At 41.4% G+C, this 15,728-nt stretch overlaps 1 protein-coding gene across 4 annotated transcripts in view; it reads right to left on the bottom strand.

The window, feature by feature from the left end:
- Positions 1 to 5,930, bottom strand: part of SLC39A10 (solute carrier family 39 (zinc transporter), member 10) — an 89,631-nt gene extending 83,701 nt beyond the window's left edge. The window contains exon 1 of one of the 4 annotated variants that reach the window (XM_011952056.1): positions 5,661 to 5,930. The gene's annotated coding sequence lies outside the window, so the exon portion shown is untranslated. Of the gene's footprint in view, positions 1 to 5,055; positions 5,217 to 5,389; positions 5,544 to 5,660 lie in introns of those variants that run through there. The other 3 variants (XM_011952055.1, XM_011952057.1, XM_011952054.1) reach the window with 3 other exon arrangements.
- Between the last annotated feature and the right edge of the window lie 9,798 nt (positions 5,931 to 15,728).

Here is a 15,728-nt window from a genome sequence, read left to right as displayed (position 1 = left end):
AGACATATCTGAAATTGTTTGTTTTTATTTATAGATATTAAAGCAGTAGCATAGGCTGGGCACGGTGGCTCATGCCTGTAATCCCAGCACTTCAAGAGGCCAAGGCAGGTAGTTCACTTGAGTCCAAGAGTTTGAGACCAGCCTGGACAACATGGTGAAACTCTGTCTCTACCAAAAAAAAAAAAAAAAAAATACAAAAAATTAGCTAGGCATGGTGGCACATGCTCCTGTATTCCCAGCTACTAGGAAGACTGAAGTAGGATGACGACCCGAGCCCAGGAGGTCAGGGCTGCAGTGAGCTCTGATCTCACCACTGCACTCCAGCCTAGGGAACAGACACACAGTCACAAAAAAAAAAAAAAAAGCAACACCACAGTAGGATACATACCTTTGTGATCTTCTTACTATACTAAAAGTGATTGAGGTTTTTCTTCTTCCTTTATTCAATGAAAATCTAAAACCTAAAGTGATCACTGATTAAATCTTAATTATAGAGGATTAAAATTAACCTCCGTTCACAGTTCTCATAACAATACTTCCCATCCTACGAAAGTACATAATGATATTAATAAGGATACATCCTACAACATTTTTGCTTTTCTAATCCCTAAAAGTCTTAATGGGATGGGTAGTCCCCCAAAGCAGAGTATATAAAAAGGTAAAATTGATTAGAAATATTAATACAAGGATATTATCTGATATCTCCCTTTCAGCAGTATCTAAAAATGAGTAATTATAAAATATGATTATAAAAGTAGGTCATGACAAAATATTTACTTTTAGATTGTGAAAACACTACCTGAACAAGATTTTAGATTTTGTCCTTATACTTGTATAAGCCTGCAAACCTGTATCACCAGTAGCATCCTATTCTAACACCTTTTAATGTAAAAACAATCTACCAGTAAAAATCTATTAAATATCCATTCCTTGCATCTGGCAATCCAAAAATACCCTTATGTTCTGACAGAAAAATAGTATTCGACATAGAATTACTGATGTGATACAATGAATTGTGTCCTGTTTTAACATGTCTGAACATTATATGTGGTCTCCTAAGCAGTCAATTTGGAAATAATTTAGTATTACTGGCTGGGCACAGTGGCTCATGCCTGTAATCCCAGCACTTTGGGAGGCCAAGATGGGAGGACTGCCTGAGCCCAAGAATTTGTGACCAGCCTGGACAACATGGCAAGACCCTTGTCTCTATTTAAATAAATACATGCTATTATTTTAAAATGTAATTTTGGTTCTATATTTCTTCATACCTAGTAAATATACTTTTAAGTATTCCAATAATTTTTTATTGAGAATATGTTTGGGTATTTTAGAAAAAGCTAAAAGTTATCCTGTGGCCTACCCATAGAACTTAAAGAGGATAATAAAAAGAGAGTTTGATATACTGATATTGCAATGATCTGAATAAAACCTAAAACCTTAAGAGTTTGCACTGACTATAGAAAATCCTTTCTGTAGAATTTGTAGAATGTCATGTGTTCATTGCCTTTGTGTAGTGGTATATTGTGGTATACATCTGCATGTAAACTGAATACTTGGATTTCATTACAGCATTCATATAAAATATTAATGATATAAAAAAGGAAATCTTGTGGCTATTAAGAGGTCCTTGAAACTAGTTTTTAAGAATTATTCTATAAAAGTCATAGTACGAAATAATTTCAAATTTTAAAAAAGTTCACAATGTAAATTTAACACTTTCAAAACTTTATTATTAGTACAGTCAAAGCAATACAAAGTTATACGGAACTAAATTAATCTAGAAAGTAGATTTTTATATCATGCAAGATAAGGAGAAGCCCAGATTAAATAAATAAAATTGCTGTTATTTATATGGCTAACTTCCTTCTTTGAAAACAATCCCATACATAAATTTCTTTTTGGGAGCAAGGTAACTTCGTGATTGTTCTATCTCTACCCAAAATTCACCCTCATTTGGAAAACTGGGGGCTAAAAGCAATCAGAATCAAGCAGTTAAAAAACACTTATGTCCATCTTATTAGCAACACTAACTAGACGGAGGAAACTTTAAAATAGACCAAATTTATAGCACTAAGTAAATCTAATTGTAATTTAAACATTATCTTATTTTAGGAAAAGGTGAAGGGAATCAAACGCTAGGGGGCAGCATCAAACTGTTGTGGGTTAGGCTGGGCAGCCTTGCAAGCTTTAGGGTATTTTTAATGAGAACTACACTTACATGAAAGATGAATTAATAAAACTTCTGTTATAAAGTAAAAAACTAGTTTTGTTTTGATTGCCTACATTTCTCTTCCATTTTCCATTGTGTACTTACTTTTGCAACTATGGTGAGTATCACTTTAAAATGCACTAGTAATAACGTCCTTCTGATACAAAACTCATGATATTTCCAATACTGCGGTAAGCACTATATAAATACAAGCTGACATTTTCAGCCTAACCATAATGGTGAATTTAAGTTTTGATTCACTCAATTAGCATTTTAAACTTAAAGAGCATGACAAGCTCTGCATATTCATGTGTCATAAGCAGTATGTGACAAAAAAACTGTGCAGTATGTACTCCCTCAAGAAATTTAGTTTGGCAGGGAAAACAAGATGCACAGGTTATTATAAATTAGAAAATGGAAGAGAAGCAGAAATAAATCCATGAGTATTATATATAAGCAACAGAGCAAAAACAACAGGATAACTGTATCCACCGCCCCCCTCCCCACCCCCAAAGGCTCAGTAGAGACCATCAAAGCTCATTCTGGAGGTAATCAAGGAGAGGGTGGAGGAAGAAAAAGAACACAGTGCTTCAACCACTAATGAAAGAACTGAAACGTCTGGATGCAGAAAAAAGGTAAAATCAATTCACTATCATCTTCAGCCTTTTGATTATCTCATTTAATGGTCACAGTTAAGTCTGTGAGTAGGGTTTTTGTACTTGAAGTTCAAATAGAAAATTAAGATTAGCAACTTTCTCAAGGTAAGCCAACTAATTAATAGATCAAGGTTTTGAACCTTTAAAATTTAACTCCAAAGCCCTAAATTTTTTCCAGTATTGGTCAGCACTGAGGGTACAAGGGTTGGGTGAACAGAATATTAACAAGGTAAATTCCCCTAATCAGAAACAAATGATCATCCCAGATGCTGAATTATCCTTGCTATAATACTACATCCTATCTTCTCCAAAAATCACTTTTGAAAAAAGGCACAACCCCTAGATTAGTACTTGCATACTACACTTGAGGCCTACTCAAAGTACTTCAAATCAGGTGCTCAAAAAAAGGGAAGGACCGTGTTAGCTTTTAAGCGGTTAGAATTTAAATTGGTAACAGTAAGAACTAGTATAGGTTATCATGCAATATATTATTGTCATTTCCTATGAGGTCTTCCCTAACCACTCCTTTTAAAGTAGCACCAAAGTCATTCTTGCACAGGGGTTCTTATCCAGGGGTCTATGTACAGAACGCAGAATGTTTGTGAATGTCAGGAAAAAAAAAAAGATTTTTTTTTTTTTTTATAAAAGATAAAAAGAAAATTTTACTTATCTCTTCAGTTACGAATGCAGGTAAAAATTACAGCGATGTGAAATACCTGATAGGAATTTTAGATTAAATTTAAGCTAAACTCTTTAAAGATCATTTACAGTCCTCGCTAATGCTTTACTTCTAGATGTCATATTTACTATCTTCATTTCATTACAACTGGTTTCTGTTGCAATTCTATGTATTTCATACATTTAAAACCATCATTCTGTGGTTGGTTCATCACACAAAAAAGTTAAAAATCCCTACCAGCACATCATTGTCTTATTTTCTTCACAGCACTTATCACTGATATTATGTATCTGTTTCCAGTAAGGAGCCACTGGAGTAACCAGTGTCTGTAGAACGTGCGTTGTCTGGCATGGATCCCCAAGATCTACAAAAAGTAACTGACTCATATTAAGGTTCTCAAATATTTGTGCAATAGAGTCCTAATATAAAACAATACACAGGAGTCTCGAGTTGAGGCTTTCAATTGCATACTAAGTTAGAAGGAACTAAATTCTACATCTCCAGCTTTTCCATTACTTGCTTGTTCTTAATTATGTACAATTTAGATACATTTCGAAAAAAACACAAAGGAAATGTAAATCTATTACATTCTAGTTTTGCTCCAAGAATGACTCAGTTCCAATGTAAAATTAGAGGACTTAACAGCAAAAAGTATAAATAAAAGTTTTTTAAAAAAAAAAAAACAGTATAACCTACCATCCTTTTTGCTTTTTTCTAACATGTGTTTTGTGTCACTGTCATTTAGAATAGGTACTCGAGAGAACGACCCTTCCAACGGAGGGCTTCAGATTCTGCAGTGATATTTCTTCCTCGTGCCAGATCCTTAGTACAGCCCATGTGGACAAGCTCCCACGTGAACATTTCTTTACAGAAGCCACAGGAAGACCTTGAACGTCATGTCGCTCGCGCGCTGGCAAGGCCCCCCGCCCTTCTTAGCTGGGGCGTTCGGGGGACCCCAAGAGAGGCAAGGAGTTGAGCAGATTTCCAGACTCGGAGAGGCAGTACGCGAAGGTTCCTCTACACGCTCCCCCTGCCGCGCCCCACATCGCTCTCCACCTAAGGGCTTTCCGGAACAAAGCCGAGTGGCCGCGCCACCTCCGGCCCACCCGGCCTGTCCTACCGACCCGGCCCCACCCTTGCCCTCAGCTCCAGGGACCCCCAACAGGCCGAGATCTTCACTATCCCGCGCTCCGCCTCGGCTTTTCGGTTGGTCCGGGAGAAAACTAGTAGGAGCAGAGGCGCCGCCGTCCGTTAGCCTCGGTCCGGAACAGCGGCGCCGCGGCTCCATCCAGGGGTCCCCTGGCCCCATTATACACCAGAGAGGACGACTGGACAGGAAGAAACCGGGTCGCTTGGTCGCCAAGCCCCCGAAGACCTGCCTACAGATCCCCAAAGCCTCGCCCGCCCGCGCCGGCGACGCCATCCGCGGCCGGCGCGCAGCCCCCTAACCGCCGCCGCCCGCCCAGCGGTCACTCCCCCACCCCGGGCGCGGCCCGCGAGGCTCAGCCAACCTCCACAGGAGGGTGAGGGGGGCGCGAGGCTCCGCACGCGGAGTGGACGCCGCCGGCTCCCGATCCCGCGGCCCGCAGCAGCCCAGACCGCACACGAGGAGCCGAGGCGCCCAACACGCTGCCCACCACGCGCTCTGCTTCGGCTCGCCGCCGCCGCCGCCGACTGCAGCAGCTGCAGGAACCCCAGCGCCCGCATCCCCAAGGGACCCAGCCCCGACTCCCCGGTTCTGTTCTCCCTTTCTACCCCCACGCCGTCCCGGGACTCGCAGTCTCCGCCGCGCACGGGGCCGGTTCTGGGGGAGGGAATGTAAACAAATCGGGGTTTTATAGTTACCTCACACTCGAGTGCCGTGTGCATCTCCTCTCCGCTCGGTACCAAACCCCGGCTGCACCAAATCGTGTATTCACCAAAGCCGACTGCGCTAACTGCGTCGCAGAAACCCGCCAGCCAGACACCCTGCTACGCTAGCGGCGTACAAGGGCCACTCAGCTCCCTGCGCAGCCGCACCCCGTCCGCCTATGGGTGCTACGCTATGGGCGTACACGCGCCACCTAGCTATTCACTTCGGATAACGCCAGTTGCGTAAAGGAGCCGCACTACTCACGGATTCCGCATGGATCGTCCGAGCAATAGGAAATTTAAGTATACGCAAACTGCGGAGTTCGGTGGCTCCGCGCTAGTTTTGTTCCAAGAAAGAACGCGGCGGGGGAGTTGGGGGGCAGCTTCTTAACGCATGCGTGAAGCGCCCTTTATCATTCGCCTTTTCTCCTGGCTTTAGAATGTCGGTTGCTGAGGCCTTGGGCAAGCAAGTCGGATGACTAACGGAAGCTCTAAACCCAAATGCTGTAGCCAAAAAGCTTCAGAGTGAGCATCTGGAATGTTCATCTGTATACGAGTTAAACATCTACGTTAAGTTAATCCCGCCCCCTTTGTTAAAGAAACCTTTTCAATCTCTTAGGGCAACAGCGAACTTTATTTAGTGCTAAGTGTGAGGTGTTTTGCCTAGCTCCCCCTCCCACCCATTTAATTCTAGACCACACTTACTGCGGGTCTTCCAAGCCTGAAAGAAAAAGTTGAGTCCTGAGAACATGTCACGCATTTAGACAAATTCTCGAGGCTTTGGGTAACTTTCCAAAGTCTTCACCCGTCTACGACTCAATTGATTGATTTCTTAACACTCTATGAGAAAGAAAATCCCGATCTGGCCAAGCAGTTCCATGGACTTGTGCCTACACCGTGCTCATTCTTGCCCTTTGCTCACACCATACCTCTCGTCTAAATTGTCTCCTCCCCTTTTAAGCAACCACCAACTCACATTTTCTTAAAAGGTGACTGTGGACATCTTTTGCTTCATTACTCTGCTTCCTGGCTCTTAATCCACATGTTGAGGCTTAACTGCATTCCGCCTGGGGTGCCTGGGTTTCTATATCCAACCAGAATCTACTTAATAGAGCGAGTTATGGGGGTGCCTTACTAGTATCTAGTAGAGAACATGAAACCATGAACAGCAGTAATCACAGGCTTCACTATGTGTCAAGTACTCCCCAAGTGTTTTACATATATATAAATTTAATCCCCATAATACGGTGAGGTGGGAAACTGAGGCACACAAATCTTTAACTTGCCTGATATCACAGAGCAGGTAGAGAAAAGAGTTGTGATTTCCAAACCCATTCAGTATGGACGGCTAGGTAGTCCCGCTAACCTGCATATTATACCTTCATGAAAGAAGGTAATTTTTTTGTTTTGTATCTCTACAAAAAACATCAAAACAACGAAAATCGTGCTTAATAAATGCCTACTGATTGCCATGCGTAGTTCAGAACACTGAACTACTCATATGCCCTTTTCCTTGTTTGGAAAGCCAGGGCATGAACCTCACTTCTGCTTACAAAGGGAGAAGTGCTGAGGTGTGGAAGAAAGAGATTAAGCCTGAGTCCTAGTTTCAAGTCTCACCATTGCCACTAAATCTGAGACAATGGCTGTGGTCCTCAGATTCATTGATAGATTAAGGGGATTGTTTTAAATATATTCTAAGGTTCATCCTAGAACTAAAGTCCTTAAAGTTCATAAAATCATGATAGTACATCCTTTGTGTGAAAAGTATAAGAAGCTTCCAAATTAGCTTGATATTTTTTGACTCATAATTATTTTACTGAGCACATTATTATCGACACCCTTAAAGCATACATAACCTTTCTTTCAAATATCAATAAGATATATCACTTGCATTCCTTATATTTTAGGGCACCTACACTGCTTTTTTAGTTATGGATATACAAGGATAATGTTCAGCTGGTACACACAAGTACGGCTGAACCAACTAATCAAATACTGAAATACTTCCGTGCAAGTTGGTTCACAGCTGCAACTCTGAGTGGTATACCCCCATGCTTCTCACCCCTATGCCAGTCCTTCCTCTCAAGATTCCCCAGACCTCCACATTTTAGGAACTAGTGGGTTAATACCTGGCTAACATAGAGCCCTTAGGACCCAGCTCTTATTAGTTACTCCCGTTTTAATTGGTTGGTGCCTATTCTTTACTAATTGTTACACATTTTAAATATCATCCCTATAGAAAACTATGTGGTGAGCAACTTGAACATAGATACTGTTTCCTAACACTTTTTAAACTCACCCAAACATGTATATACCTTCAAGTGTATACCCACTGATTCAGGCAGATTTTCAAGCAAAATTATCAGATAGAATAAATGATTAATCTGCATACTAGCATGTTACTTTTCCTACTGAGAAAAGGAATCTCAGAAAATGACTTGCAGGCTTACCCAAAATCACCTGCTGAGTCAAATAATGGACACTACAGCAACAATATCACTATATGAATTTCATGTTATTTTTACCAGTTTTATATACAAGTAATATGTTAGGGTAAAGAATTTCTAATATGTTAGAATCATAAAACTTTCTCAAAGTGTAAGACATTTTCTTTTTCCAGTCACCTCACTTGATTCATAAAGAGGCTCATCTGAACTATAAAAATAGTATAAATGATTTTCAGTAGTGGGGGGAAAGCGCGGTACTGAATTATGTGTAAATGGTTTACCTTTCATTGTTTAGCTTATTCATACTGCTTCAGCCACAATATTAGTTCACATATGTAAAATTTCAAATGTGACAGTCTACCTTTGTGAGACATGATATAGTAAATCCAAGAGTCTTTTTGCCCCTCAGAGGATTTGAAAAGAACCAACTATTAATACAAAAGAGGAAATAAGAAACATACTTCATACCCCAATCTTTAGCCATGGCTAAAGAAAGTCCATGTCATAAACCTGGGTTTCCCTCTTACAGAGGAGAAAATAGTCATCATACGAACAAAGTTAAGAGTCTTTAATGAAATCTGTGAAGAACATGACTAATTCTAAGAAATCAGGCCTTTCAAACTCACTTGTTCTTTCTGTGATTCAAGATTAGTAATAACCAATGATAAAGACCCCTTCTTAAATTCATCTCCATAAAAACATCTCTAATAGTTTAAACTATTACTTTTACATGGCCAAAAAGTTTACTTTAGACAAAGCTATGCCTAGAGAGGCTGTGAACCAAAAATAAAATTTTAAGCCTCCCAACTAACTGAATGGTCACCTCTTCTTTGCCAAAGGCATTCCAAAGTCAGCTTGAAACACTAGTACCGGGCATGATAGGAATGGATGGTTGAACATGCCTCATTATATTCTCCTCACTTTAAAATTCAGGCACAGGCTGGGTGTGGTGGCTCACGCCTGTAATCCCAGCACTTATGGTGGCCAAGGCAGGTGGATCACCTGAGGTCAGTAGTTTAATCAGTAGTTTAAGACCAGCTGGCCAACATGGCAAAACCCCATCTCTACTCAAAATACAAAAATTAGCCAGGTGTGGTGGTGGACACCTGTAATCCCAGCTACACAGGTGGCTGAGGCAGGGAGACTCGCTTGAACCCAGGAGGCAGAGGTTGCAGTGAGCCAAGACTGCGCCACTGCACTCCAGCCTGGGCAACAGAGGAAAACTCCATCTCAAAAAAAAATTCAGGCACAGATGACCAGCATTAACAAGAAAAGAGACCTTAGGACTGAGGAAAGAGATTGTAGCAATAAGATACCAACTTGACAGACAGCAGGCTCTGAAAGAATTCAAAGTATTTTTCTCCAAAATATATTTCTTTGACATGTTTTGAAATGGCCTTGCAAAACTGTTTCTTGTGGGGAGCATCTACATTCTGTAGAGCAGCAGTCCCCAAATTTTTTGGCACCAGAGACTGGTTTCCTGGAAGACAGTTTTTCCACAGATGGGGGTGGGTGGGGATGGTTTTGGGATGAAACTGTTCCACCTCAGATTATCAAGCATTAGTTAGATTCTCATAAGGACTGCACAACCTAGATCCCTCACATACACAGTTCACAATAGGGTTTGCACTCCTATGAGAATCTAATGCCACCGTTGATCTGACAGGAGGTGGAACTCAGGCAGTAATGCTCACTGCCTGACACTCTCCTCCTGCTTTGTGGCCCCGTTCCTAACAGGCCATGCACCCGAAACAGTCTAGGGGTTGGGGGACCCCTGCTGTAGAGAATCTCCTTCCCTTTCCAAGTCTCTTCCCTGATCCAGGAGAGAATTAACTAAGAGTCTGGCATCTTTTAAAGTCTGATAAGAAACATTTACAATTTATTCTCTCTGAAGCCTGCTACCTGGAAGCTTCATCTACATAGTAAGAACCTTGGTCTCCATAACCCATTATCCGTTTTTAAAAATATTCTTTTTTTTTTTTTCTTTTCTTAAGATGAGTCTCACTGTTGCCCAGGCCGGAGTGCAGTGGCGAGATCTCGGCTCACTGCAACCTCTCCCTTCCCAGGCTCAGGTGATTTTCCTGCCTCAGCCTCCCAAGTAGCTGTGATTACAGGCACCCACCACCACTCCCAGCTAGTTTTTGTATTTTTGGGGAGAGACAGGTTTTCTCCATGTTGGCCAGGCTGTTTTCAAACTCCTGACCTCAGGTGATCCACCTGCCTCGGCCTCCCAAAGTGCTGGCATTACAAGTATGAGCCACCATGCCTGGGCTAAATTTTATTTCTTTTCTGACTGCTTATCCCCAAGTTCTACATGGCCCCTTATCTTAACCCAAACACTTCCTCCTATTGATTCCAGGTCTTTAGATAAACTATTTCAACCAACTGCCAATCAGAAAATTTTCATATCCACCTATGACCTGGAACCAGCTCCTGCTTCCAGTTGTCCCACTTTACTGGGCCAAACCAATGTACATCGTACATGTATTATGTCTTATGTGTCCCTAAAATGTATAAAACCAAGCTGTTGCTCAACTACCACCTTGGGCACATATTCTAAGGATTTCCTGGCATTGTGTGACAGGCCATTGGTCACTCATGTTTGGCTCAGAAAAAATATCTTCAAACAAGTTACAGAATTTGACTCTTTTCATTGATGAAGAAATCAGGAGTACGAGGAAGACTAAATTATATTGCTATATCAATGTGGTGGGGTGTGGGGATATTAAGTACCAGAACAGGTGTTAAGATTTGGAAAAGGGGGTCATGCGCAGTGGCTCACACCTGTAATCCCAGGACTTTGGGAGTCCAAAGCAGGTGGATCACTTGAGGTCAGGAGTTCAAGACCAGCCTGGCCACCATGATGAAAACCCATCTCTACTAAAAATGCAAAAATTAGCTGGATATGGTGGCACGTGCCTGTAATCCCAGCTACTTGGGAGGCTGAAGAAGGAGAATTGCTTGATCCTGGGAGGTGAAGATTGCAGTGAGCCGAGATCACGCCTCTGCTTTCCAGCCTGGGTGACATGGCAAGACTCTGTCTCAAAAAAAAAAAAAAAAAAAAAAGAGATTTGGGAAAGGAAGATGTCAGCAACATGTAGGTAAAATTCCAAACTGAGGCCTCAAAATGAATAGCTACTATTCATTTTTAGAGACTATTTCAGCCTGGGGATTGAAGCTCCAGCTCTACAACTGATGCCAGAGAAATTTAAAGGATACAAATTATTTCCATTATTCAAGACCTGTGGCACTGTGTAACATCTAACACCGCAAACACACTGTCAGAATGGGGAAGCTGGACCCATGCCGTAGTCTTTTTCTGATCCCTGAGAAATTATGGCTCTACCATCTCATTTTTTGCAGACTCTAAAGACTAAGGTAGGATAAATGGGCCTTGAGAAGTTCATGTGAGTTCTCACTAGAGGAGCACAGCTGCCCTTATACTCCTTTCTAAATAAAAAAAAAAATTAAAAAACTTTTTTTGAGACAGGGTCTCATTCTGTCTCCCAGGCTAGAGTGCAGTGGTGCAATCACAGCTCACTGCAGGCTCAACCTCCCAGGCTCAAGCAAAATCCTCCTACCTCCCACCTCCCTCGCCTTCCCCACCCACAGTAGCTGGGATTTTTTTTTTTTTTTGACTCCTTTCTAAAGAGCAAAAATTGCATATCTGAGAAGGCCACCCTCTTCCACAGACCCCACCATTTTGAGATGGGCACACTAAGGCAGGGAGAAATAAACCAATACAACTCTGGTGAGGGACAAACTTGTCTGATGCACCTGAGATCATTCTGAATTGGTAGGCTTATGCAATAAAACTGACTTTCAGGCTATCTGCAGAGACAAAAATAGATTGGAGAAATGAAACGATTGAAACAAAAATTTAAGCAACTTCTCACCCAGGGGAGAAAAATTAACTTTTTTATGATTTGCCTACATGATCCTAACCTTAGAATAATCAGAACCCTTAGTTTAGAGGTTTGTATTGCCGTGGCAATACAAACAAAAGGTGTTTAGCATTAGGCATCTCTCCTGGAGAACAGACAATAACAGAGAAGCTTAAAGATTCTGATTGACTATGGCAAGTCCTTTCGAAAATGCAAATGAGACCAGGCTCAAGAGAAAGGGAAATACCTACTCAGAAGAATGAACAAAAGCAAAAAACTCAGAGCGAAAGCCAGACTAACACGCTGACCAAACATTTGCCCGCGTCATAGTGCCATGAAGACTTCTCACCCTAAACCTATTTTTTTTTTGAGACAGAGTCTCACTCTGTCACCCAGGCTGGAGTGCAGTGGCGTGATCTCGGCTCACTACAAGCTCCGCCTCCTGGGTTCTTGCCATTCTCCTGCCTCAGCCTCCCAAGTAGCTGGGACTACAGGTGCCCACCACCACCCCCGGCTAATTTTTTGTATTTTTAGTGTACTTGCCAATTCCTACAATCCCACAGTTAGCATTTCATCCCTGGGCCTTGAAACCAAAAGGACTCTGAGGGAAATTGCTACAGTTGTATTACCTATTTATACCTCTGTGGGAATATATTTTCTTTAGGTCTTTTCTAAAGAGGAAGTTCTAAGAAAAGAGAAAACACAGTTGTCTAGATTCTCGAGGGTAGTGTGGTGCAAAGGGAAAGAAGAAAAACTGTAGACAAATTGCTAACTTCTTAATCTTGCTTCCAGGCAAGCTCATTCACTCACAGAATAGTAAGATGAAGAAAAACAGTAGGTGTGGTAGGTAGCCATTTTAGGTCGTTTGCAACTCTACCAGCACAGCAGAAATTGACTTTTCAAAACATAACTCCTACTCCAAAGGAATTAGAAAAAAGTGACATAAATATCCACATGAATATGGCAAACTTCAAAAGTATTTGTGGGTGATTACACTTCAATTTAAGGAAAATTGTCAACGTGGAAATGAATTAACAGTAAGTTACCATGTAAATTTTTTTTTAAAAGGCTCATTTGTTAAACTGGTTGAAATTAATACATCCATTTTAAAATTCATTTTAAAATGTCATCACATGGATCAAATTTCAAATTTTGCCTAAGGCTTTAATTAATAAGGAGACCAATTTCACACCTGACATTTATGAAGATAATCAAGTACATCTTCTAAAATCAAGACACCCGTGTTCTGTCTTAGCAAATACTGCTTACCTTTATTTGACGGCAACAATGCAGCAAAATTCTAAATATTAGGGAAGGCAAGAAATGAATTGTCAAAACAAGAATAGCTTGTAGGGATTTCTGAATTTTTCTTGTACTATTTCTAGGTAAAGCTTGGATTATATTTTGTATTTCATACAATAAGCCACTTTCACATTCTTCATAGAATCCCATCTCTTCTTTCCAGCAAACATCTTTTTGTTGTTATTGTCATTCTTTTTCTGGTTTGTTTTTTCAAGCACACGTCTTTAGAGAAGATTTGGAAACTTCCTAATGTTTCATGAGAAGTGCTTCTGGCAGTGCCCAGTAGTTAGCGACCCATCATGCTTGGCTTTTTCTTTCTCAAAGATGATCTCACCTACAGCCTCCAACGATTTCATCACACACAAGTTTCATTTTAATTACAATGACAGTTGCTTTCTCTAAGCATTTATGTTTTACAATCTTCCTTCCCACCCTAACCACATGAAGCTGTATTATTTAAAATGTGCCAGGCACCATTTAAATGCTTTAAATGGAACTCATTTAATTCTACAATAACCCTCTGAGGTGGATATTACTGTGCCCATTTCACAAATGAAGAAAACTGAGATGGTTACATAAAATATGCCAGAGCCAGGATCCCAGGCTGGCTCTAGAGGCTCTGTTCTTAACTCTTACATTATCCAACCTATTTTTATTTTTATTTTTTTGAGATAGGATCTAGCTCTGTTGCCCAGGCTGGAGTACAGTGTCACTGTCTTAGCTCACTGCAGCCTCACACTCCCAAACTCAAGTGATCCTCCCACCTCAACTGGGACCACAGGCATGCGCCACCATGCCTGGATAATTTTTGAATTTTTTGTAGAGACAGAGTTTCATCATGTTGCCCAGGCTGGTCTTGAACTCCTGGGCTCAAGCAATTGGCTGACCTCCATCTCCCAAAGTGTTGGAATTACAGGTATAAGCCACCGTGTCTGGCTATTTCTTTTTTAAATTGCCAACATTTTCAGAGGAAGTGATATAGATGTTCTTGCAAAAATAGCGACCTGTGCACAGTCTTCATATAAGAAGCCAGATAAGGGTCGGATTCAGTGGCTCACCTGTAATTCCAGCATAGGCGGAGGCCAAGATGGGAGGATCCCTTGAGCCCAGGAGTTCAAGATCAGTCTGGACAACATAGCGAGACCTCTTCTCTACAAAAAATTTGTTTTAAAAATTAGATGGGCATGGTGTCACACACCTGTGGTCCCACTACTCGGGAGGGTGAAGCAAGAGGATCACTGGAGCCCAGGAGATGGAGGCTGCAGGGAGCCATGATTGTGTGACTGCATTCCAGCCTGGGTGACCGAGTGGGACCCTGCCTCAGTAAATTAATTAATTAAATGAAATCCATTTGGAGGATTAAAGGTACATTTATTTTTCAGTCTTTAGATTTATATGACTCTACATCCTCTGCAAGTCTACCTTGGAAAAAGAGACACATAAATATTAAGGGATATATCTTTAAGCAAAAGTTTGTGCTTCTCAGTTAATAGGGTTGCTTTAAAAAATAGAAAAGTTTGTGCTTTTATTGTGTGCAAGCCACTCTGTTAAGTAGCCGATACAAGGGTGAACAAAATGAGAGGCTGACCCTTAAGTTTCTTGCAGTCTTGTGGTGGTGGTGGTGGATGGTAATTAAAGAGATAAATTACAGTATCGCGTGGCAAGTGCTATGTTACATATAGGTATAGCTTGCAACGGCAGCAAAGGCCAAAGTTTGAGGATACACTCAGGCTTCCCAAAGAAAGTCACATCTGAAGTCTGACTTAAGAATGAATAGTAAAGTCAGATAAAAGGGAAAGAGCAAACAAGCAGATGAATGAGATGAGTGAATGCCTGGTTTTCAGTTTGGGGAAGTGAAACACACAATCTTGTGTGTTTTGGGCATGGGGAGTTGGGAGAGATGAGACAGGACTGGTAAGGAAGGCCTTTGTGTATCACATTAAGGAGTCTGAAAGAGTCTGAATGCTACCCTGAGGGCAATAAGGGCCACTGAAGAATTTTCAGTAGGCAAGTGACGTGATCATAGGCAAGAAGGGAAATCATATTATCATACGACTAGTGTGGTAGGCAGAATAATGCCTCCCCCATAAAGACATCCTTGTGCTAATCCCTGAATCCTATGAACATGTAGATTACATGGCAAAGGGTACAAAGGCTGGAAATGGAATTAAGGTTGCTAACCAACTGACCTCGAAATGAACAAACTAGTTTCAATTATCCAAATAGGCCCAACTTAATCACAAGAGACTCTAAAAATAGAACAGGGAAGAAGGGGAGAGTCAGAGGAAGACAGGATTAAGGAAGAGAAATGATGCTCAGAGAGATACAATGTTGCTGAGTGAAGGGACCCACAAGGTAAGGTAGCGGTCTCCCAACCTTTTTGGTACCAGTCTCCCAACCTTTTTGGTACCAGTCTCCCAACCTTTTTGGTACCAGGGACTGGTCTCGTATAAGCCACTTTTTCCACAGATGGCAGGGGGATGATTTCAGGATGAAACTGCTCCACCTGAGATGATCAGGCATTAGATTCTTATAAGCAGTGTACAACCTACATCCCTCACAGGCACTGTTCACAATAGGGTTCGTGCTCCCTTGAGAATTGAATGCTGCTGCTTATCTGATAGGAGGCAAAGCTCAGGTGGTAATGCTCCTTCACCCTCCGCTCACCTCCTGCTGTGCAGCAGTGTTCCTAAAAGGCCC

The sequence above is a fragment of the Colobus angolensis genome, unplaced genomic scaffold (assembly GCF_000951035.1).
Source record: "Colobus angolensis palliatus isolate OR3802 unplaced genomic scaffold, Cang.pa_1.0 Scaffold330, whole genome shotgun sequence".
In the NCBI taxonomy this organism is placed as follows: domain Eukaryota; kingdom Metazoa; phylum Chordata; class Mammalia; order Primates; family Cercopithecidae; genus Colobus; species Colobus angolensis.
Note: the sequence above shows the minus strand (reverse complement) of the source record. Positions and strands in the feature narration are given on the sequence as shown.